The following is a 26406-nucleotide window of genomic DNA, read 5'->3' on the forward strand; positions in this document are numbered from 1 at the left end:
ACAAGAGAGTACTTTACCACAGAGAAAAAAAGACCTAAAAATTAGTCAGACTAAAATAAAAAATTCTATAACCAATATTCAAAACTAACAACACATAATTACCCCAAGGATTGAAGAAGCAGAGGAATGAATAAGTGATATTGAAGATAAAATTATGGGGGAAAATGAAGTAGAAGAGAGAAAGAAAAAATATTGAATTGCAAATGCAGACCTAGGGACCTCAGTTACCCATAATGTAAAATAACATTCCTATGATTGAAATCCCAGAAGAGGAACAGAGAGGAAAAAGGGTAGAAGAATTATTTGAGTAAATAATAGCTGAAAACTTCCCTAATCTGGGGAAGGAAACAGATATACAACTGCAGGAGGCACAGAGCTAACAAAAGAGGACCATCAAAGCTAACAAAAGAGGACCGACACTAAGACATAATATAGTAAATTTTTAAAAATAAAAAGAATAGTAAAAAATCCTGAAAGCAACAAGGGACAGGAATCCTTAACCTACAAGGTAAGACAAACTAAGCTAGTAGCAGACCTATCAGTAGAAATTTGGCAGGCCAGAAGACAGTGTCATTATATAGTAAACGTGCTGAATGGGAAAAATATGCAGCCAAGGATATGCTATCCAACAAGGTTGCCATTCAGAATAGGAAAGATAGAGTTTCCAAATGAAAGCTAAAGAGGTCAATGGCCACTAAACCAGGCCTGCAAAAAATATTCAAGGTTACACTTTAAGAGGGAAACAAAGACCAAAAGTGGCAAAGACTAAAAAGGAACATAGAAAATCGCTAGGAACATTAACTTTACAGGTAACACAATGGGACTAAATTCGTATCACTATCAATAATTCCTCTGAATACAAATGAACTACATGTTACAATCAAAGATATATGGTATCAGAATTTTTAAAAGATTTTATTTATTTATTCATGACAGACACAGACAGAGAGGCAGAGACAGAGGCAGAGGGGGAAGCAGGCTCCATGCAGGAAGCCTGATATGGGACTCAATCCCAGAACTCCAGGATCATGCCCTGGGCTGAAGGCAGGTGCCAAACTGCTGAGCCACCCAGGTATCAGATTTTTAAAAAACAAGACCCATCAATATGCTGCCTACAAAAACACATTATGGACTTAAAGACACCTGCAGATTGAAATTGAGGGAATGGAGAAACATTTATAATGCTAATGGATGTCAAAAGCAAGCCAGAGTAGCTATACTTATATCAGACAAACTGGATTTTTAGCAAAGACTGTAACAAGAATTGAAGAAGGGCACTACATTCTAATGAAGGGGTCTATCTGACAAGATCTAGCAGTTGTAAATGTTTATGCACCCAACTTGGGAGCACCAAAATATATGAATCAATTAATATAAAAAATAAACTCAATAATAATAATACAGTAATAGGAGACTTTTACACCCCACTCACAGCAATGAACAGGTTATCTAAAAAGAAAATCAACATGGAAAAGAATGTCTTTGAATGACACACACTGGACCAGATGGACTTAACAGATATATTTAGAAAATTTCATCCTAAATTAGCATGATACACATTCTTTTGAAGTGTACATGAAACATTCTCCAGAATAGATCATGTACCAGTTCATAAATCAGGCCTTAACAAATAAAAAGATTGAGATAATACCATGCATGTTTTCAGACCATAACACTATTAAACTTGAAGTCAACAACAAGAAAAAAATGGGAAGACTACAAATACATGAAAGTTAAGGAACGTTCTATTAAGTAATGAATGGGTAAACCATGAAATTAAAGAAGAAATGAAAAATTACATGGAGGCAAATGAAAATGAAAACACAAGTTCCAAAAACTTTAGGATGAAGAAAAAGTGGTCATAAGAGGGAAGTGTATAGCAATACAAGTCTATCTCAAGAAGCAAGAAAAGTCTCAAATATATAACCTAAATTTACACCTAAAGCATCTAGAAAAAGGTACAGCAAATAAAACCTAAAGACAGCAGGAGAAGGGAAATAATAAAGATTAGGGCAGAAATAATGACACAGTAACAAAACAAAACATAATAGAATACACTAATGAAACAAAGAGCTGGGTCTTTCAAATAATTAATAAAATTAATAATCTCTTAGCCAGACTTATCAAAAAGAAAAGAAAAGGGATCCAAATAAAATCATGAATAGGACAAGAAATTACTATAACACCACAGAAATAGAAACAATCATAAAATAATATTACAATAAATTATATGCCAACAAACTGGGCAATATGAAAGAAATGGTTAAATTCCTAGAAAATATAAACTACCAAAATAGAAACAGAAATAGAAAAGAAATAGAAAATTTGAGAAGACCTATAACCAGCAAAGAAATTGAATCAATAATCAAATATCCTCCAACAAAAAATCCAGGGCAGATCCTTCCAAGGGAACTTCCACCAAACAATTTAAGGAGAGTTATCACTTATTATACTCAAACTAATCTAAAAAATAGAAATGGAAGAAAAATTTAAAAACTCATTCTATCGTGCCAGCATTACCTTGATTCCAAAACAAAGTCTGGATAAAGTCTCCACTAAAAAAAGAATCACAGAGCAATATCCCTGATGAATTTGGATGAAAAAAATTCTCAACCATATATTACCAAATCCAACAGTACATCAAAAGAATCATTCACCATAATCTAGTCAGATTTATTCCTGAGTTGCTAGAGTGGTTCAGTCTTCACAAATCAATCAATGTGATATATAATAGTAATAAACGAAAGGAAAAGAACCATACGATACTCTCAATAGATGCAGAAAAATATCTGACAAAGTACATCTATTTGGTTTGCTTAAAATTTTTATTTAAATTTTAGATAAATATATGGTGTAACATTGATTTCAGGAGTAGAATTTAGTGATTTATCACTTACTTATAACACACCTGACTCATCATAAGAAGCACCTCCTTAATACCCATCATCCATTTATCCCATGCTCCACCCACCTCCTTTCATCAATGCTCAGACTGTTCTCTATAGTTAAGAGTCTCTTATGATTTGTTTCTTTCAATCCTTTTTACTTCCTATATGTTCATCTGTGTTATTTCTCATACTCCACATATAAGTTAAATCATATGGTATTTGTTTTTCTCTGACTGACTTCTTTCATTTGGCATGATGTACTTTAGCTCTATCCATGTCATTGCAGATGGCAACATTGCATGAATTTTTATGGCTAAGTAATATTCCTATATACATATTGAATTCCCACCAACAGTGGAAGAGGGCTCCTTTTTCTCGACATTCTCACAAACATCTGTTGTTCCTTATGTTGTTAATTTTAACCATTCTGACAGGTGTGATGTGTTATCTCATAGTGTTCTTGATTTGTATTTCCCTGATGAGTGATGTTAAGCATCTTTTCATGTGCCTTTTAGCCACATGTATGTCTTTGTTGGAAAAAAAAAAGTCTATTCATGTCTTCAGCCCATTTATTAACTGGATTATTTGGCTTTGAGGTGTTCAGTCTGATAAGTGCTTTATAGATTCTGGATATTAACCCTTTATCAGACATGTCATTTGCAAATATCTTCTATTCTATAGGTTACTTTCAGTTTTGGTGCTTGTTTCCTTCTCTTTGTGGAGCTTTTTATCTTGATGAAGTCTCAATAGCTCATTTTTGCTTTTGTTTCCTTGTCTCTGGCCAACTGTCCAGTAAGAAATTGCTATGGCTTAGATCAAAGAAGTATATTACTTAGCCCTCTAAAAGAATGAAATGTTGCCATTTGCAATGATCTGGGTGGATCTAGAGTATATTATGCTAAGCAAAATAAGTGAGAGAAAGATAAGTACCATATGATTCCACTCACATGTGGATTTTGAGAAACAAAAGAAATTCAAAGTGGACAGAAAAAAAGGAAGTGAGGCAAACTATAAGGGACTCTTAACTATACAGAAAAAAATGAGAGTGGCTGGAAGGGCGGTGGGTGGGGATAGACTAAATGGTTGATGAATGTTAAGGAGCACATATCTGGAGATAAGCCAAGGTGTTATATGTAAGTGATGAATCACTAATTTTTACTACTGAAAAGAATTTTGCATATATACTAATTAACTTGAATGGAAATAAAACTTGAATTAAAAAATGAAAGAAAAGAAACCTGGGGTAGCAATACTTAGAAAAACTGCACATTAAAACAAAGACTGTAAGAACAAAAAGGAAGAAAGAGAGAAAGAAAAAGAAAGAAAGAAAGAAAGAAAGAAAGAAAGAAAGAAAGAGAGAAAGAAAGAAAGAAAGAAAGAAAGAAAAAGAGAGAAAAAAAGAATATAATCTTTAAAAAAATTTTTTATTGGAGTTCAACTTACCAACATATAGCATAACACCCAGTGCCCATCCCGCCAGGTGCCCCCCTCAATGCACATCACGCAGTCACCCCAACCCCCCACCCACTTCCCCTTCCACTAACCCTTGTTCATTTCCCAGAGTTTAGGGGTCTCTCATGTTTTGTCACCCTCACTGATATTTTCACTCATATTCTCTCCTTTCCTTTATTCCCTTTCACGAATTTTTATATTACCCAAATAAATGAGACCATATAATATTTGTCCATTTCCGATTGACTTATTTCACTAAGCACAATACCCTCCAGATCCCTCCATGTCAAAGCAAATAGTGGGTATCTGTCGTTTCTTTTTTTTAATTTATTTTTTATTGGTGTTCAATTTGCCAACATATAGAATAACACCCAGTGCTCATCTCATTAAGTACCCCCCTCAGTGCCCGTCACCCAGTCACCCCCACCACCCGCCCACCTCACTTTCTACCACCCCTTGTTCGTTTCCCAGAGTTAGGAGTCTCTCATATTCTGTCTCCCTTTCTGATATTTGCCACTCATTTTTTCTCCTTTCCCCTTTATTCCCTTTCACTATTTTTATAGTACCCAAATGAACGAGACAATATATTTGTCCTTCTCTGACTGACTTATTTCACTCAGCATAAAACCCTCTAGTTCCACCCACGTCGAAGCAAATGGTGGGTATTTGTCATTTCTAATGGCTGAGTAATATTCCATTGTATACATATACCACATCTCCTTTATCCATTCATCTTTTGATGGACACCGAGGCTCCTTCCATAGTTTGGCTATTGTGGACATTGCTGCTATAAACATCGGGGTACAGGTGTCCCGGCGTTTCACTGCATCTGTATCTTTTGGGTAAATCCCCAGCAGTGCAATTGCTGGGTCCGAGGGAAGATCAATTTTTAACTCTTTGAGGAACCTCCACACAGTTTTCCAGAGTGACTATACCACTTCCAATTCCCACCAACAGTGCAAGATGGTTCTCCTTTCTCCATAACCTCTCTAACATTTGTTTCCTGTCTTCTTAATGTTCACTATTCTTACCTGTGAGAGGTGGTATCTCATTGTGGTTTTGATTTGTATTTCCCTGATGGCAAGAGATGCGGAACACCTTCTCATGTGCTTGTTGGCCATGTGTATGCCTTCCTCTGTGAGATTTCTGTTCATATCTTTTGCCCATTTCATGATTGGATTGTTTGTTTCTTTGCTATTGAGTTGAATAAGTTCTTTATAGATCTTGGATACTACCCCTTTATCTGGTACATCATTTGCAAATATCTTCTCCCATTCTGTAAGTTGTCTTTTAGTTTTGTGGACTGTTTCTTTTGCTGTGCAGGAGCTTTTTACCTTGATGAAGTCCCAATATTCATTTATGCTTTTGTTTCTCTTACCCTCATGGATGTATCTTGCAAGAAGTTGCTGTAGCCAAGTACAAAAAGGGTGCTGCCTGTGTTCTCTCTAGAATTGTTTTTCCTCTAGAATTTTGATGGATTCTTATCTCACATTTAGATCTTCCATCCATTTTGAGTTTATCTTTGTGTGTGGTGTTAAGAGAATGGTCTAGTTTAATTCTTCTGCATGTGGAGGTCCAATTTTCCCAGCACCATTTATTTAAGAGACTGTCTTTCTCCAGTGGATAGTCTTTCCTGTTTTGTCAAATATTAGTGGGCCATAAAGTTGAAGGTACACTTATGGGTTCTCTATTCTGTTCTGTTGATCTATGTGTCTGTTTTTGTGCCTGTACCACACTGTCTTGATGACCACAGCTTTGTAGTACAACTTGAAATCTGGCATTGTGATGTCCCCAGCTATGGTTTTCTTCTTTAAAATTCCTCTGGCTATTCGGGGTCTTTTCTGTTTCCACACAAATCTTAAGATGATTTGTTCCAACTCTCTGAAGAAAGTCCATAGTATTTTGATAGGGATTGCATTAAACGTGTAAAGTGCCCTGGGTAACATTGACATTTTCACAATATTAATTCTGCCAATCCATGAGCATGGAATATTTTCCCATCTCTTTGTGTCTTCCTCAATTTGTTTCAGAAGTGTTCTATAGTTTTTAGGGTATAGATCCTTAACCTCTTTGGTTAGGTTTATTCCTTGGTATCTTATGCTTTTGGGTGCAATTGTAAATGAGATTGACTCACTAATTTCTCCTTCTTCAGTCTCATTGTTAAGGTATAGAAATGCCATTGATTTCTGGGCATTGATTTTGTATCCTGCCACACTGCCAAATTGCTGAATGAGTTCTAGCAATCTTGGGGTGGAGTCTTTTGGGTTTTCTAGGTAGAGTATCATGTCATCGGCAAAGAGGGAGAGTTTGACTTCTTCTTTGCCTATTTGAATGCCTTTTATTTCTTTTTGCTGCCTCATTGCTGATGCTAGGACTTCTAGTACTATGTTGAATAGTAGTGGTGAGAGTGGACATCCCTGTCTTATGCCTAATCTTAGGGGAAAGGCTCCCAGTATTTCCCCATTGAGAATGATACCTGCTGTGGGCTTTTCAAAGATGGCTTTTAAGGTGCTGAGGAATGCTCCCTTTATCCCTACACTCTGAAGAGTTTTAATCAGGAATGGATGCTGTCTTTTGTGAAATGTTTTATCTGCATCTATTCAGAGGTCATATGGTTCTTGTTTTTTCTCTTGCTAATATGATCAATCACATTGATTGCTTTACGAGTGTTGAACCAGCCTTGCATCCCGGGGATAAATCCCACTTGGTCATGGTGAGTAATTATCTTAATGTATTGTTGGATCCTATTGGCTAGTATCTTGTTGAGAATTTTTGCATCCATGATCATCAGGGATTTGGTCTGTAATTCTCTTTTTTGGTGGGGTCTTTGTCTGGTTTTGGAATAAAGGTGATGCTGCCCTCATAGAATGAGTTTGGAAGTATTCATTCTCTTTCTATCTTTCCGAACAGCTTTAGTAGAATAGGTATGGTTTCTTCTTTAAATGTTTGATAGAATTCCCCTGGGAAGCCATCTGGCCCTGGACTTTGGTGTCTTTGGAGGTTTTTGATAACTGCTTAAATTTCCTTCCTGGTTATTGGCCTGTTCAGGTTTCCTATTTCTTCCTGTTCCAGTTTTGGTAATTTGTGGTTTTCCAGAAATGTGCCCATTTCTTCTAGATTGCCTAATTCATTGGCCTAACGCTGCTCATAATAAGTTTTTAAGATCATTTGTATTTCCTTGGGATTGGTGGTGATCTCTCCTTTTTCATTCATGATTTTATTAATTTAGGTTTTTTCTCTCTTCTTTTTAATAAGCTCATAATAAGTTTTTAAGATCATTTGTATTTCCTTGGTATTGGTGGTGATCTCTTCTTTTTCATTCATGATTTTATTAATTTGAGTCTTTTCTCTCTTCTTTTTAATGGTTTTATCTATCTTATTAATTCCTTCAAAGAACCAACTCCTGGTTTTGTTAATCTGTTCCACAGTTTTTCTGATCTCAATTTCATTGAGTTCTGCTCGAATATTTATTAACTCTCTTCTTCTGCTGGTCGTAGGATCTATTTGCTGTCTTTTCTCCAGCTCTTTAGGTGCAAGGTTAGCTTTTGTATTTGAGTTCTTTCCAGTTTTTGGATGGCTGCTTGTATTGCGATGTATTTCCCCCTCGGGACTGCTTTTGCTGTATCCCAAATATTTTAAATTGTTTTACATTCATTCTCATTAGTTTCCATGAATCTTTTTAATTCTTCTGTCATTTCCTGGCTGACCCTTACATCTTTTAGCAAGATTGTCCTTAACCTCCACGTGTTTTAAATCCTCCAAACTTCTTCTTGTGATTTAGTTCTAGTTTCAAAGCATTATGATCTGAAAATATGCAGGGTGGGATCCCGATCTTTTGGTATCGGTTCAGACCCGATTTGTGACCCAGTATGTGGTCTATTCTGGAGAAATATCCATGTGCACTTGAGAAGAATGTATATTCAGTTGCATTTGGATGTAAAGTTCTGTAGATATCTGTGAACTCCATCTGCTCCGGTGTATCATTTAAAGCTCATGTTTCTTTGGAGATGTTGTGCTTAGAAAATCTGTCAATTGTAGAAAGCACTGTGTTCAAGTCACCAAGTATAAGTGTATTATTATCTAAGTATGCCTTAACTTTGCTTATTAATTGATTGATATACTTGGCAGCTCCCACATTTGGGGCATAAATATTTTTGATTGTTAGGTCCTTTTGTTGGATAGATCCTTGAAGTATGATATAGTGTCCCTCTTCATCTCTTACTACAGTCTTTGGGATAAACTTTAATTTATCTGATATAAGGATGTCTACCCCTGCTTCTTTTGAGGACCATTTGAATGGTAAATTGTTCCCTAACATTTTATTATTCAGGCTGTAGGTCTCCTTTTGTCTAAAATAAGTCTCTTGTAGATAGCAAATAGATGGGTATTGCTTTTTTATCCTGTCTGAAACCCTGTGCCTTTTAATGGGGTCATTAAGCCCATTCACGTTCAGAGTTACTATTGAAAGATATGAATTTAGTGTCATCATGATACCTATTCAGTCCCTGTTTTTCCGGATGGTTTCTTGCACTTGCTCATTCTTTTACAGCATCCCCTTTAATATTTCTTGGAGAGCCAGTTTGGTGGTCACATATTCTTTCAGTTTCTGCCTATTTGGAAGCTCTTTATCTCTCCTTCCATTCTGAATGAGAGCCTTGCTGGATAAAGTATTCTTGGCTGCAGGTTCTTCTCATTTAGGAGCCTGAATATATTCTGCCAGCCCTTTCTGGCCTGCCAGGTCTCTGTTTAGAGGTCTGCTGTTAATCTAATAGTTCTTTCCATATAAGGTAGGGATTTTTTTGTCTCTTTGTGCTTTAGGATTTTCTCTTTATCTTTGGACTTTGCAAGTTTCACTATTTTTTTTTTAATTTTCATTTATTTATGATAGTCACACAGGGAGAGAGAGAGAGAGGCAGAGACACAGGCAGAGGGAGAAGCAGGCTCCATGCACCGGAAGCCCGATGTGGGATTCGATCCCGGGTCTCCAGGATCGCGCCCTGGGCCAAAGGCAGGCACCAAACCGCTGCGCCACCCAGGGATCCCGCAAGTTTCACTATTAAATAATGAGGTGTAGAGTGGTTTTTATTGATGTTGGCGGGGTTCTTTCTATCTCTTTGATCTGAATGCCTGTTTCCCTTCCCAAGTTATGGAAGTTCTCAGCTACGATTTGTTCCAATACATATTCTGGACCTCTGTCCCTTTCGGCGCCCTCTGGAACCTCAATTAAATGTGGATTTTTCCTTCTGAGGCTGTCATTTATTTCCCTTAACCTTTCCTCATGATCTTTTAATTGTTTTTGTCTTTTTCCCTCAGTTTCGCTCCTTGCGAATCAAGTTGTCTTCTATGTCACTCACTCGTTCTTCCACCTCGTTAACCCTCATTGTTAGGAACTCTAGTTTGGATTGCATCTCATTTAATTGATTTTTAATTGCGGCCTGATTAGATCTAATTTCTGTAGTCATGAAGTCTCTTGATTCCTTTATGTTTTTTCCAGAGCCACCAGTAGCTTTATAATAGTGTTTCTGAATTGGCTTTCTGACATTGAATTGTAATCCAAATTTTGTAACTCTGGGAGAGAGGACTGCTTCTGATTCTTTCTTTTGAGGTGAGGTTTTCCTTCTAGTCATTTTGCTCAGTGCAAAGTGGCCAAAAACAAGTTGTACTGGAAAAAGGAGAAAAAGAAAGAGGAAAAAAAAAAAAAAACGGGGTGAGGGAAACAAACAGAAAACAAAAAACAAGGGGAAGTATTCTTTGATTCTGTATACTGTAAATCCCTCGCCTTCTCCTGGAACTTTGCATCGCTGCTTGGTCAATAACTTGCTTTTCCCCTGTCCTTCTAGCTGGTCTTCTGGGGGAGGGGCCTGCTGTGCTGATTCTCAAGTGTGTGCACCTGGGAGAGCTGCCCAGCCCCCTTCCTGGTGCATGGCTCAGTGGGAGCTGTTTATCTTGTGAGGCCCCTGCTCAGTCCCAGGTACAAGGTAACACCAGAAGGGACAAGAACAGTGGCTGAGGCCAGCTCTCCAGCCCTGGAATCAGCTCCCACAGTAACTACCACAGCTCTCAGTCTGCAGGATCCTGGATGCTCCGGGGGCAGGGGCCGTGGATATGCACAGCTCAGGGCTTCCCGTCTGCAGGCGCATCCTTGCTGTCCTGTGTCCTCCTGGGCCCTGACTGTTCCAGGGGAGCACTGGATCTAGGGCTGTGTCCCCCAGCGCCCTGGACTCCAGGGCCTGTGCCACTGGAATCTCGCTCTCAGGCTGGGCAGCCCCCTCCACGCAGAGCTGCTGACAGAGCCACCACCCAAGCTGCTCCCAGGGCCCCGCGGGGCTTGTGCTGAAGCCCTTTAGGGAGCTTGGCCTGCAGTATGGTGCTTTCCCCCAGGGTGCAGTTCCTCTGTTAGTGTCCCTGGGAGCCTGAGGGTATCCCTGCCCCTCCTCGGATCCTGCCCTGTGAGCGCCTGTCTCGGAACGTTGGTAATGCTCTTGCTTCTCTGGGACTTGGCTTTCCTGTCCTAGGGTCACTGCCACGTGGCCTTAGTCCGGCTCCTCGCTGGGGCTCCTCCCTCTTGGATGCTTTTTTATTTCTTTATTATTTTTTTTCCATCTTCCTACCTTGATAGCAGCGCAAACTCATCTCACTATAGCATTCCAGCTGGTCTCTCTTTAAATCTCAGACCAAATTCGTAGGTTTTCAGGATGATTTGAAAGTTATCTAGGTAAGTTGGTGGGAACAGGTGACTTGGGGACCCTACTCTTCCGCCATCTTGCCCCGCCTCCTTGAAAGCATATAATCTTAAAGGGAACAATCCATCAAGAGGAAAAGCAATTTCAAATATTTATTCACCAAACTGGGAGCACCCAAATATATGATGCAGTTAATAACAAACAAAAGAAGTAATTAATAGTAATACAATGATAATAGTAATTTATCCATCCACTTACATCAATAACTAGTTCATCTAAACAGAAAACCATGAAGGAAAAATTGGCTTTAAATGACACATTATTCTATATGGATCTAACAGATATATTTAGAACATTCTATTATAAAACAGTAGAATACACATTATTTTCAAGTACGCATGGGGTATTCTCCAGAACAGACTTTATATTAGACCACAAATCAGGGCAGCCCCGGTGGCGCAGCGGTTTAGCACCGCCTGCAGCCCATGGCGTGATCCTGGAGACCCGGGATCGAGTTCCACATCGGGCTTCCTGCATGGAGCCTGCTTCTCCCTCTGCCTGTGTCTCTGCCTCTTTCTCGCTCTCTCTGGATGAATAAATAAATAAATCTTAAAAAAAATAGACCACAAATCAAGTCTAAACAAATCCAAAAAGATCGAAATCATACCATGTATCTTTTCTGACAAGAACAATATGAAGCCAGAAATCAACCACAAGAAAAAAATCTAGAATAAACATAAATACGTAGATTTTGAATGATATGCTACAAAATGAATATGTCAACCATGAACCAGAGAAGAAATAGAAAATACATGGAGAAAAATGAAAATGAGAACACAAATGTGCAAAATCTTTGGGATGCAGCACAAATGATTGTAAAAAGGAAGTTTATAAGAGTTACACGGCGACCTGAAGAAGCAAGAAAAATCTCAATAAGCAACCTAACTTTACACCTGAAGAAGATAGAATAAGAAGAAACAACAAAACCATAACAATTAGAAAGAAGAAAATAATAATGACTAGAGCAGAAATAAACAAAATAGAAAATAAAAAGAAACAAAACAAGAACAAACAAAAAAGAAAATAGCAAAACAATAGTAGAAATCAATGCAAGTAGGATCTGGTGCTTTGAAAAGACCAACAAAATTGAGAAACCTTAAGCCAGACTCATCAAAAAAATGTGTGAGACAAAGAATGAGAGACGAATTAAAATCATAATTGAAAGAAGATAAATAACAATGGACACCACAGAAATACAAAGTATTAGAATATTATGAAGAATTATATGGCAACAAATTGGACAACCTAGAATAAATGGATAAGGTCCTAGGGACACAAATCTTACCAATATTGAATCAAAGAGAAACAGATAATTTGAACAGATTGATATCCAGCAATGAAATTGAATCAGGAAAAGAAGAGAAAGAAAACAAACATTATATGTTCTCATTCATTTGGGGAATATAAATAATAGTGAAAGGGAATATAAGGGAAGGGAGAAGAAATGTGTGGGAAATATCAGAAAGGGAGACAGAACATAAAGACTCCTAACTCTGGGAAACGAACTAGGAGTGGTGGAAGGGGGAGGGTGGGGGTGGGGGTGAATAGGTGACGGGCACTGAGGGGGGCACTTGATGGGATGAGCACTGGGTGTTATTCTGTATGTTGGCAAGTTGAACACCAATAAAAATAAATTTATTATTAAAAAACAAACAAACAGAAAACAAAGAAACAGAACAACTCCCAACAAACCAAAGTTCAAGACCTTTTGTCTTCACAAGTGATTTCTACCAAACCTTTAGGACTTAATATCTATCCTTTTCAAACTTTTCCAACATTTGATAAAGCAGGAAAGAATCTAAATATATTCTACCATGCCATCATTTCTCTGATACTAAAACCAGATGGATAAAACAGACCAAAAAAAAGAGAACTACAGTTCAATATATTTTATGACTATAGGTGAAAATTTCTCTAAAAAATATTAGTAAACCGGGATCCCTGGGTGGCGCAGCGGTTTGGCGCCTGCCTTTGGCCCAGGGCGCGATCCTGGAGACCCGGGATCGAATCCCACGTTGGGCTCCCGGTGCATGGAGCCTGCTTCTCCCTCTGCCTGTGTCTCTGCCTCTCTCTCTCTCTCTCTCTGTATGTGACTATCATAAAAAAAAAATATTAGTAAACCAAATCCAACAAAACATTAAATTAAATCATTCAACATAATCAATTAGAAAGTATTCCTGGGATGCAAATATAGTTCAATATTTATAAAGTAATCAACATGACAAAGAAAGGATAAAAATATGATAATTTCAGTAGGGGCAGAAAAAGCATTTGACAAAGTATAACATACATTCATAATAAAAATCCTGAGCAAAGTAGGTTTACAGGGAACATACCTAAACATACTAAAGGTTGTATATGAAAAACCCACTGTTAATATCATACTTACTTGTGAAAAAATGAGATATTTTCCCTAAGGTTAGGAATAAGACAAAGTTGTCTATCTCACATTTTTATTCAACATAGATTGAATGTCCAAACCACAGATATCTGACAAGAAAAAGGTATAAAAGGCATCCAAATCAGCAAGGAAAAAGTAAAACTTCCATTATTTGCAGGTGTGACATAAAACTGACAAAAAAATGTTCATAATATGTTTTTAAAATCGTTTGTATTTCCTTGGTGTTGGTAGTGATCTCTCCTTTCTCATTCATGATTTTATTAATTTGAGTCTTCTCTATCTTCTTTTTAATAAGGCTGGCTAATGGTTTATCTATCTTATTAATTCTTTCAAAGAACCAACTCCTGGTTCTGTTGATCTGTTCCACAGTTTTTCTGGTCTCTATTTCGTTGAGTTCTGCTCGAATCTTTATTAACTCTCTTCTCCTGCTGGTGTAGGATCTCTTTGCTTTTTTTTTCTGTACCTGCTTTAGGTGTAAGGTTAGCTTTTGTATTTGATTTCTTTCCATTTTTTGAATGGATGATTGTATTGCGATTTATTTCCCCCTCAGGACTGCTTTTGCTACATCCCAAAGATTTTGAACAGTTGTATCTTCATTCTCATTAGTTTCCATGAATCTTTTTAATTCTTCCTTAATTTCCTGGTTGACCCTTTCATGTTTTAGCAGCACAGTCCTTAAACTCTACGTGTTTGAAGTCCTTCCAACTTCTTGTTGTGATTTCGTTCTAATTTCAAGTCATCATGGTCTGAGAATACACAGGGGATGATCCCAATCTCTTGATATCGGTTCAGACCCGATTTGTGACCCAGTATGTGGTCTCTTCTGGAGAAAGTTCCATGTGAACTTGAGAAGAATGTGTATTCAGTTGAGTTTGGATGTAAAGTTCTGTAGATATCTGTGAAATACATCTGGTTCAGTGTATAATTTAAAGCTCTTGTTTCTTTGGAGATGTTGTGTTTAGAAGACCTATTAGTATAGACAGCGCTAGATTGAAGTCACCAAGTATAAGTGCATTATTATCTAAGTATTTCTTAACTTTGGTTATTAATTGATTGATATATTTGACAGGTGCCACATTCGGGCCATATATATTGAGGATTGTTAAGTCCTCTTGTTGGATAGATCCTTTAAGTATGATATAGTGTCCCTCTTCATCTCTCACTATAGTCTTCGGGGTAAATTTTAGTTTATCTGATATGAGGATGGCTACCCCTGCTTTCTTTTGAGGACCATTTGAATGTTAAATGGTTCTCCAACCTTTTATTTTCAGGTTGTAGGTGTCCTTCTGTATAAAATGAGTCTCTTGTAGACAGCAAATAGATGGGTCCTGCTTTTTTATCCAGTCTGACACCCTGTGCCTTTTGATGGGGTCATTAAGCCCGTTCACGTTCAGAGTTACTATTGAAAAATACGAGTTTAGTGTCATCATATCTATTCAGTCCTTGTTTTTGTGGATTGTTCCACTGGACTTCTTCATAAAGGGGAATTTTAAGAATCCCCCTTAAAATTTGTTGCACAGCTGGTTTGGTGGTCACATATTCTTTCAGTTCCTGCCTGCTTGGAAGCTCTTTATCTCTCCTTCCATTCTGAATGAGAGCCTTGCTGGATAAAGTATTCTTGGTTGCATGTTCTTCTCATTTAGGACCCTGAATATATCCTGGCAGCCTTTTCTGGCAGCCAGGTCTCTGTGGAGAGGTCTTGTTACTCTAATATTCCTCCCCATATAAGTCAGGGATTTCTTGTCTCTTGCTGCTTTAAGGATCTTCTCTTTATCTTTGGAATTTGCCAGCTTAACTTTTAAATGTCGAAGTGATGAATGGTTTTTATTGATTTTAGGAGGGGAATCGCTCTATTTCCTGGATCTGAATGCCTGTTCCCTTCCTAGATTAGGAATCTATTCAGCTTTGATTTGTTCAAATTGTATTCTGGCCATCTGTCTGTTTCGGTGCCCTCGGAAACCCCAATTAAATGTAAGTTTTTCTTCCTCAGGCTTTCATTTATTTCCTTTAATCTATCTTCATGCTCTTTTCATTGTTTGTCTCTTTTTCCCTCAGTTTCCCTCTTTGCCATCAACTTGTCTTCTATGTCACTCACTCGTTCTTCCACCTCGTTAACCCTCGTTGTTAGGACCTCTAGTTTGGATTGCATCTCATTCAATTGATTATTAATTTCTGTCTGATTACATCTAAATCTGTAGTCATGAAGTCTCTTGAGTCGTTAATGCTTTTTTCTAGAGCCACCAGTACCTTTATAATAGTGCTTCTGAATTGGCTTTCTGACATTGAATTGTAATCCAAATTTTGCAACTCTGTTGGAGAGAGGACTGTTTCTGATTCTTTCTTTTGTGGTGAGGTTTTCCTTCTAGTCATTTTGCTGAGTGCAGAGTGGCCAAAAACAAGTTGTATTGGGAATAGTCGAAAATGAGAGGAGAGAAAGACGGAAAGAAAAGAGAAAAAGAAAAAAAGAAAAAAGAAGAAAAAGAGAAAGAAAAAGAAAGAAAGAAAAACAAGTGGGGGAAGCAAACAGAATTCAAAAAGCAAAAAACAAACAAACAAACAAACAAACAAACAAACAAACAAACATGACACCGGAAAGTATCTTCTGATTCTATATACTTTAAGTCCCTTGACTTCCCCTGGAACTTGCCGGTTTAGCTGGTCTTCTGGAGGAGGCGCCAGTTGTGCTGATTTTCAGGTGTTAGCACTTGGGAGAGCTGCTCTGCCCCCTGCCTGGTGCAGGGCTCAGTGGGGGCTGTTTACCCCTTGAGGCCCCAGGAGGAACAACCACAGTGGCGGCGGCCAGCTCTGGAGCCCTGGATTCAGCTCCAGCAGTAACTACAGAGCTCTCAGTCTGCAGGGTCCTGGATGCTGCAGGGGCGGTGGCGGGGCCGCTGATCCACTCAGCTCAGAGCAGGAGCGTCCTTGCTGTCCTGTGCCCTCCTGGCCGCTTTCTGTCCCCCGGGGGAGGCGGGATCCTGGGCTGCCCAGAGCCCAGTGCTCCCGGGTCTGAGCTGTTGGATTCGCGCCCTTGGCCGAACTCATACAGCAAACTCTCCCTCTTCGCAAATAACATGATACTCTACCTAGAAAACCCAAAAGACTCCACCCCAAGATTGCTAGAACTCATTCAGCAATTCAGCAGTGTGGCAGGATACAAAATCAAAGCCCAGAACTCAGTGGCATTTCTGTACACTAACAATGAGACGGAAGAAAGAGAAATTAAGGAGTCGATCCCATTTACAATGGCACCCAAAAGCATAAGATACCTAGGAATAAACCTCACCAAAGAGGTAAAGGATCTATACCCTCAAAACTATAGAACACTTCTGCAAGAAATTGAGGAAGACACAAAGAGATGGAAAAATATTCCATGCTCATGGATTGGCAGAATTAATATTGTGAAAATGTCAATGTTACCCAGGGCAATTTACACGTTTAATGCAATCTCTATCAAAATACCATGGGCTTTCTTCAGAGACTTGGAACAAATTATTTTAAGATTTGTGTGGAATCAGAAAAGACCCTGAATAGCCAGGGGAATTTTAAAAAAGAAAACCATAGCTGGGGACATCAGAATGCCAGATTTCAGGTTGTACTACAAAGCTCTGATCATCAAGGCAGTGTGGTACTGGCACAAAAACAGACCCATAGATCAATGGAACAGAATAGAGAACCAAGAAGTGGACCCTCAGCTTTATGTTCAACTAATATTCGACAAAGGAGGAAAGACTATCCACTGGAAGAAAAGAGAGTCTCTTCAATAAATGGTGCTGGGAAAATTGGACATCCACATGCAGAAGAATGAAACTAGACCACTCTCTTTCACCATACACAAAGATAAACTCAAAATGGATGAAAGATCTAAATGTGAGACAAGATTCCATCAAAATCTTAGAGGAGAACACAGGCAACACCCTTTTTGAACTCAGCCACAGTAACTTCTTGCAAGATACATCCACAAAGGCAAAAGAAACAAAAGCAAAAATGAACTATTGGGACGTCATCAAGATCAAAAGCACAATGAGATACCACCTCACACCAGTGAGAATGGGGAAAATTAACAAGGCAGGAGATAACAAATGTTGGAGAGGATGCGGAGAAAAGGGAAGTCTCTTACACTGTTGGTGGGAATGTGAACTGGTGCAGCCACTCTGGAAAACTGTGTGGAGATTCCTCAAAGAGTTAAAAATAGACCTGCCCTACGACCCAGCAATTGCACAGTTGGGGATTTACTCCAAAGATTCAGATGCAATGAAACGCCGGGTCACCTGCACCCCGATGTTTCTAGCAGCAATGTCCACAATAGCCAAACTGTGGAAGGAGCCTTGGTGTCCATCGAAAGATGAATGGATAAAGAAGATGTGGTTTATATATACAATGGAATATTAGTCAGCTATTAGAAATGACAAATACCCACCATTTGCTTCAACGTGGATGGAATTGGAGGGTATATTGCTGAGTGAAATAAATCAATCGGAGAAGGACAATCATTATATGGTCTCATTCATCTGTGCAATATAAAAAATAGTGAAAGGGAATAGAGGGGAAGGGAGAAGAAATGTGTGGGAAATATCAGAAAGGGAGACAGAATCTAATGACTCCTAACTCTGGGAAACGAACTTGGGGTGGTGGATGGGGAGGAGAGCAAGGAGTGGGGGTGACTGGGTGGCGGGCACTTAGGGGGACACTTGACGGGATGAGCACTGGGTGTTATTGTGTATGTTGGCATACTGAATACCAATAAAAAGTAAATGTATTATTAAAAAGCAAAAAAAAGAAAAAAAAAGAAATGACAAATACCCACCATTTGCTTCGACGTGGATGGACCTGGAGGGTATTATGCTGAGGTAAATAAGTCAATCGCAGAAAGACAAACATTATATGGTCTCATTCATTTGGGAAATATAAAAATTAGTGAAAGGTAATAACAGAGGAGAGAAAATGAGTGAAAATATCAATGAGGGTGAGAAATCTTGAGAGACACCTTTCGCTGGTTGATGAATAAGGGCTAGTGGAAGTGGAGTTGGGCGTGGAGTCTGGGTGATGGGCACTGAGCGGGGCACTTGGTGGGATGAGCACTGGGTGTTATGCTATATGTTGGCAAATTGAACTCCAAAAAAAATTTTTTTTAAAAAACAATACCCATCAGAAGAAGAGAGTTAAAAAAGATTCGAGTAGTACTCAACGAAATAGAGACCAGAAGAACTGAGTAAAAGAACAACAAAACCAGGAGTTGTTTCTTTGTAAGAATTAATAACATAGATAAACCATTAGCCCCCCTTATTAAAAAAAAGACCGAAATTAATAAAATCATGATTGTAAAAGGAGAAATCACAACTAATACGGAAGAAATACAAACGATTTTAAAAGCATTATGAGCAGCTATATGCCAATAAATTAGGCAACCTAAAAGAAATGGACGCATTTCTGGAAAACCACATACTATCAAAACTGGAACAGGAAGAAATCCACAACCTGAACAGGCCAATAACCAGGGAGGAAATTGAAGCAGTCATCACAAGCCACCAAAGACACAAAAGTCCAGGGCCAGATGGCTTCTCAAGGGAATTCTATCAAACGTTTAAAGAGGACACAATACCTATTCTACTACAGCTGTTCCAAACGATTGAATGGAATGGAATACTTCCAAACTCGTTTTATGAGGCCAGCATCACCTGAATCTCAAAATCAGTCAAAGATCACACCAAAAAGAATTATTAACCAATATCCCTGATGAAAACGGATGTAAAAACTCTCCGCAGTATACTAGCCAATAGGATCCAACAGTACATTAAGAAGATTATTCACCAAGACCAAGTGGGATTTATCCCCAAGTTGCAAGGTTGGCTCAACGTTTTAAGACAATCAACATCATATATCACATCAACGAGAGAAGAACCAGAATCATATCCTCTCAATAGATGCAGAGAATGCACTTCTCAAAATACAGCATCCCTTCCTGATCAGAACCCTTCAGAGTGTAGGGAAAAAGGGAATATTCCTCAGCATCTTAAAAGCCATCTACGAGGGGATCCCTGGGTGGCGCAGCGGTTTGGCGCCTGCCTTTGGCCCAGGGCGTGATCCTGGAGACCCGGGATCGAGTCCCGCGTCGGGCTCCCGGTGCATGGAGCCTGCTTCTCCCTCTGCCTGTGTCTCTGCCTCTCTCTCTCTCACTGTGTGCCTATCATAAATAAATAAAATAAAATTAAAAACAAAACAGAGGATCATAGGAAAATGTAGGGAAAAATAAAACATGACAAAGTTAGAAAGGGAGACAAACCATAGACAGTCTTTAAAAAAAAAAAAAAAAAGCCATCTACGAAAAGCCCACAGCAAATATCATTCTCAATGGGGAAGCACTGGGAGCCTTCCCCTAAGATCAGGAACATGACAGGGATGTCCACTCTCACCACTGTTACTTAACATAGGACTAGAAGTCCTAGACTCAGCAATCAGGCAACAAAAAGAAATAAATGTGTTCAAACTGTAAAGAAGAAGTCAAACTCTCCTTCTTTGCAGATGATCTGATACTGTACATAGAAAACCCAAAAGACTCCACCCCCAGACTGCCAGAACTCAAACAGCAATTCTGTAATGTGGCAGGATATAAAATCAATGCTCAGAAATCAGTGGCATTTCTATACACTAACAATGAGACTGAAAGAGAAATTAAGGAGTCAATCCTATTTACAATTACATCGAAAAGCATAAGATACTTAGGAATAAACTTCACCAAAGAGGTAAAGGATATATACCCTAAAAACGACAGAACACTTCTGAAAGAAAGTGAGGAAGACAGAAAGAGATGGAAAAATATTCCATGAACATGGATTGGAAGAATTAGTATTGTGAAAATGTCAATGCTACCCAGGGAAATTTACACATTTAATGCAATCCCTATCAAAATTCCATGTACTTTCTTCAGAGAGTTGGAACAAATCATCTTAAGATTTGTGTGTAATGGGAAAAGACTCCACATAGCCAGAGCAATATTGAAAAAGAAAACCATAGCTGGGGGCATCACAATGCCAGATTTCAGGTTGTACTACAAAGCTGTGATCATCAAGACAGTGTGGTCCTGGCACAAAAACAGACACATAGATCAATGGAGCAGAATAGAGAACCCAGAAATGGGCCCTCAGCTCTATGGTCAACTAATATTTGACAAAGGAGGAAAGACTATCCACTGGAAAAAAGATAGTCTCTTCAATAAATGATGTGGGTGAAAATTGGATATCCATATGCAGAAGAATGAAACTGGACCGTTCTTTACAGCATACACAAAAATAAACTCAAGATGTAAATGTGAGACAAGAATCCATCAAAACCCTAGAGGAGAACACAGGCAACACCCTTTTTGAACTTGGCCACACGAACTTCTTGCAAGATACATTTATGAAGGTAAGGGAAATAAAGCAAAAATAAATCTTGGGACTTAATCCAGATAATTTCTTCTGCAGAGCAACAGAAACTGTCAACAAAACTAAAAGACAACCTACAGAATGGGAGAAGATGTTTGTAAATGACATATCTGATAAAGAGCTAGCATCCAAATCTATAAATTATTATACTCAGCACCCAAGAAACAAACAATCCAATCATGAAATGGACATAAACATGAACAGAAATTTCTCCAAAAAAGACATTCTCATGGCCAACAAGCACCTGAGAAAATGCTCCACATCACTTGCCATCAGGGAAATACAAATAGTTGTATTTATATTATATCAAACTACTCGGAAATATAAATAGTTTGAGTTGGTATCTCATAACCACAATGAGATACCAACTCACACCAGCGGGGCTGTTGAAATTAACAAGACAGGAAACAATAAATGTTGGAGAGCATGTGGAGAAAGGGGAACCATCTTGCACTGTTGTTGGGAAGGTGAAGTGGTACAGCCTCTCTGGACAACCGTGTGGAGGTTCCTCAAAGAGTTAAAAATTGAGCTACCCTTCAACCCAACAACTGCACTCCTGGGAATTTACCCCAAAGATACAGATGCATATAAAATGCAGCACACCTGCCCCCCCAATGTTTATAGCAGCATTGTCCACAATAGCCAAACTGTGTAAGGAGCCTCAGTGTCCAACAAAAGATAAATGGATAAAGCATATGTGGTCTATTTATACAATGGAATATTACTCAGCCTTTAGAAATGACAAATATCCACCATTTGCTTCATCGTGGATAGAACTGGAGGGTATTATGCTGATTGAAGTAAGTCATAGAGAAGGACAATCATAAAATGGTTATACTCATAAGGGGAATATAAAAAATTAGTGAAAGGGGTTATAATAGAAAGGAGAGATAATGAGTGGGAAAAATCAGAGAAGGTGACAAAACATGAGAGACTCCTACCTCTGGGAAATGAAGAAGGGGTAGTGGAATGGGAGGTGTGTGGGGAATGCGCTGACTGGGTGATCCGCCTTTCGAGGGGCACTTGACGGGATGACCTCTGGGTGTTATTTTATATGTTGGAATATCGAACTCCATAAAAGTTATACCCAAAATATTGTATTTCCTAAGTCTGTCTACTGAAAAGGCTAAAAGCAATGACATCCCTCTAGCAAAAAAGCACTCTTGTTGTCTTTTTCTTGCTTTCTAAAAGCCATTTATGTCTCAAAGGAACCAGGGTTTCTTAGAAAAATGGCAGATTTTAATAATAGAATTGGAAAAGTACAAGAGAAGCTTTGAAAATATTTTATGACAGGAAATAAGGAAGCAGTCAAAAATGAAGTGGCATATCATAAGTACATGGGAGTTAACTCAAAGGTTATTCCATCGATCAAATCTGGAACACTTTACGCATCAAAATGAATAACATAGTGAATGTATATTAATTTTTTAAAACCCATGATTTATAGCAATGCTAAAAATCAATGGGGTTCAGTTTGGGGATGGAGAGCTCTATCAAAGGGAATTCTGCTATTTATGACAACATGAATTGATGTTGTGGGGATTGTGTTACATGAAGTAAGTCTCATAGAGAAAGTCAAATAGCATATGATATCACTTTTATGTGAAATCCAAAAAAGCCAAACTTGTAAATACAGAGTATGGTGCTTACAAAAGGTTGTGTGGTAGGGGAACTGGAGATGTGTCCTTTAAGGGTGTAAACATGAAACTAGTAGATGAACAAATTCTAGAAATCTAATGCACTGCATGGTGTTTATATTCAACAATCTTCTATTATAAATTTCAAAGTGGGTATGTCACTAGTTCTTAATAGTTTCCACCACATAAAAATGATAATTAAGTGACAGGATAAAAATGTTAATTAATACTACAGTGGTAATCACATTGCAATATATAAATGTGTCATATCAAATATGTCCTATACATTAAGCTTATACAATGTTGTATGTCAGTTAAGAAGAATGAAACCACCAATGATGTACTTTAGAGATTGAAAACAGGATATAATAGAGCATGGCTGAAAGCAATACATGGAGGGAAATATTATCAACAGTGGCATAGCTCCTGAATAACCAGCTATATAAGTGTCATTTGTTGCATGGCTTAATGGACAAAAGTTATGTCCACCAAATACTTCAGTCTCTCCTACATCCTGAACCTCATAGAAGTATACTTCATAGGCACTATAAGTTAAAGATGACCACACAAACTGAATTCCAATGAAATGTAAGCAAGAGTAATTTCTGTCACTTCTGGAAAGAAGCCTTTCAGGAAGAAACATTATGTATCACATTCCTTTTTTTTCTGAAATAGTGCCCTCCAAAGTTACATCTAATGAGGTTCTCTCAGCTTTGGACCTTGAGTGAGAATTATGTGAAAAATAGCCCTCTTCCTCCCAGAAAGCATATATAACATAAGCAAAAAACCACCTGTTTGTTGCCTAAATACACTTTGTTGAAGGGTATTTGTTAATGCAGAAAAAACTAACACACACTGATAAATTTGAACTACTCTAAAAAATCTCTAACTCATACTTTCCTATTATTTGGTATACCTAATCCAAACAATTCTCTACTTAAGAACACATAAATGTTTATTAGTCAGATATGACTAACTCTTCTGTTTATGACCCCACAACTTTAAATTATTCACTCTATTTTTAAAACACTTTCATTTCTCCCTACCCTACTTTGTGTAGTGCACATACTGTGCAACTGCCTATCCAATGCTTTTCTTATTTGGGTACTGAGGTAAGGGCACCATAGTGGCCCAGATGGCCCTTTTTGTTTTTAATTCTAATTCTGGAGTTAAGATGTCAGAGTAGTAGGGGGACCCTGAGCTTGCCCCATCCCTCAAACACCGCCAGATCAACACCAAATCATTTTGAACATTTAGAAAATCAATATGAGGATTAAGAAAAGTAACTGCACAATTGGAGGGAGGTAACATGGCAGATATGAGGTTCAGAGCTGTGAATTGGGGGAGAGAAAAACTGGTGCCACAAAGAGGAAGGAACTCTTTTTCATGGAGCAAAGTTAAGGAGAGAGGGGTAGAGAGCAGCATGTAGGGTTTGCAAAACACACTGCAGTGAGGGGAGCCCCTGGTCACACTGGGAGAGATCACTCCCCTTCCTGGAGTACCTTTGGAAGAAGGTATTTTGCTACTCCAAAAACCAAACCTTCACTCTCCAATGTAGGGGATAGAGGCACATGGACAAAGGGCAGATAACCTAGTCTAAGCTTTTCCCTGTGCACTATAATAGACTCCAGCCACCATGTGCACACCGTGCAACTGCTTTTCTGGGACACAGTGGTACTGGTCCTACCACAAGGCTCTACTCTGGGAGAAGGGAAAGGGCCTACACCTTGCCAGGCCCTTTGATTTAGAATTTTGAATCCCAGACACAAGCCAAAGATAAAACACAGAATTGTGGTGCCAGGCATGCTGCTGGCTGTGCACAGAGAGGTTAAGGGCAGAAATTTGGGGAAAGCCTTGGACATAGGAGAGGAAATTGTTTGATTTTCTTTGAGGGCCTCCTTAACAGTGGTGAATATAAGTTCCCCTCCCTAGGAATGAGAGGGTGAGGTGACACCATTTTTCACATTTCACCCACTTGTCCACTAGCATGGTTGGATGTCAGAGAGAAACATAGCACCTCCACTGGGGGCTAAAGTCACTTACACCAAACCCCAATCCACTGTCCCACTGTGCCTGGCAGGGGTATCTTTATAAGGGCAGGCTGATTGTGAGCCAGCACAGCAGGTGTCTCCCTCAGAAGACCAACATAAACCCCCACAAATGCCAAATCTATTGATTACAGAGTGTTCCAAAGTGTCAGCTTCAGTGCTGGTGGAAATAGGACCAGACTTTTGGTTTTTATATTTTTTTTCCTATTTTTTCGATAGATAGATAGATAGATAGATAGATAGATAGATAGATAGATAGATATAGATATAGATATAGATATAGATATAGATATGTCTAGATATATCTATAAACATGTTATTTTATTTGTTTTTTCTTTTTTCTTTGGTATCAAGCTTAAAGGGTTTTTAAAAAACTTTATTTATTCATGACAGACAGAGAGAGGCAGAGACATAGGAAGAGAGAGAAGCAGGCTCCATGCAGGGAGCCCGATGTGGAACTCTATCCCACAACTTCCAGGATCACACCCTAAGCCAAAGGCAGACACTCAACCGCTGAGCCACTCAGGGGTCCCAAGCTTAAAGTTTTTTGTCCATTTGTTGGTTTGTTTATTTTCTTGTCTAGTTTTTTGGATCAGGATACTTTTCTTTTTCTTTTTTCCTTTTTTCTTTCTTATTCTCTGGAATCACACTTATAGATTTTGTCTTTTCATTTACTTTTGTGTTCCTTTTTCTTCTCTTTTTTTCTTGGATTAAGCCTTTTTTGTTGTTGTTGTTGTTGTTCCAGGCTTACTGTAACAAACAAATCAAAGTACACCTAGTTAAAGGTCCAAACACTTCCCACTGCAAGCAAGGAGGAACTCTGTATATCACTGACCTCTGTGAAAGAGTACCCAAAACACAACAACAGAGTGCACACAGCATACAACAGAAACACTTCCTGAAGTGCCAGGTGCTGGACAGGGTATGACCGCTACTTAATATAGTGTTACTCTCAGGAGCAGAAAACATAACAAGTTTTCATAAAACACAAAAGACAGAAACCTAGACATAGTGACAAGTTGGAGGAATTTTTCCCAAAAGAAAGATCAAGAAGAAATCACAGAGATTTGCTCAAAACATGTATAGCAATATATCTGATAAAGAATTTAGAGCAACAGTAATAAGAATACTAGCTGCACTTGAAGGAAGCACTGAAGACACAAGAGAAGCCCTGCCTGCAGAGATAAAAGACCTACAATCTAGTCAGGCCAAAATAAAACATGCTATAACTGAGATGCAAAACAGACTGAAAGCAATTACAATGAGGATGGAAGAAACAGAGGATCGAATAGGTGATAGTGAAGATAAAATTATGAAAAATAATGAATTTGAAAAGAAAAGAGAAAGAAAGCTATTAGATCGTGAATATAGACTTAGGGAACTCACTGATTCCACAAAGTGTAATAATTTCTACATCATAGAAGTCCTAGAAGAATAAGTGCAAGAAAAAAGGGCAAAAGGTTTATCTGAACAAATTATAGCTGAGAACTAACCTAATCTGGGGAAGGAATGAGGCACTCAAACCCAACAAGCACAGAGAACTCCCTTCAAAATCAACAAAAACAGGCAACACCAAGACATACCATAGTGAAATTTGCAAAATACAAAGATGAAGAGAGAATTCTGAAAGAAGCTAACCACAAAAGGCCCTTAACCTAAAAGGGAAGACATATCATGTTAGAAGCATACCTGTACACAGAATTTTGGGAGGCCAGAAAGGAGTGACATGATACATTCAATGTGCTAAATAGGAAAACTATACAGCCAAAAATACTTTATCCAGCAAGGCTGTCATTCAGTATAGAAGGAGAGAGAA

General features: G+C 38.5%; 1 pseudogene; it reads left to right on the top strand.

The window, feature by feature from the left end:
* Nucleotides 1-25518, top strand: part of LOC121482522 — a 47622-nt pseudogene extending 22104 nt beyond the window's left edge.
* The last annotated feature ends 888 nt before the right edge of the window (nucleotides 25519-26406 follow it).

The sequence above is a fragment of the Vulpes lagopus genome, chromosome X (assembly GCF_018345385.1).
Source record: "Vulpes lagopus strain Blue_001 chromosome X, ASM1834538v1, whole genome shotgun sequence".
Taxonomy (NCBI): Eukaryota; Metazoa; Chordata; class Mammalia; order Carnivora; family Canidae; genus Vulpes; species Vulpes lagopus.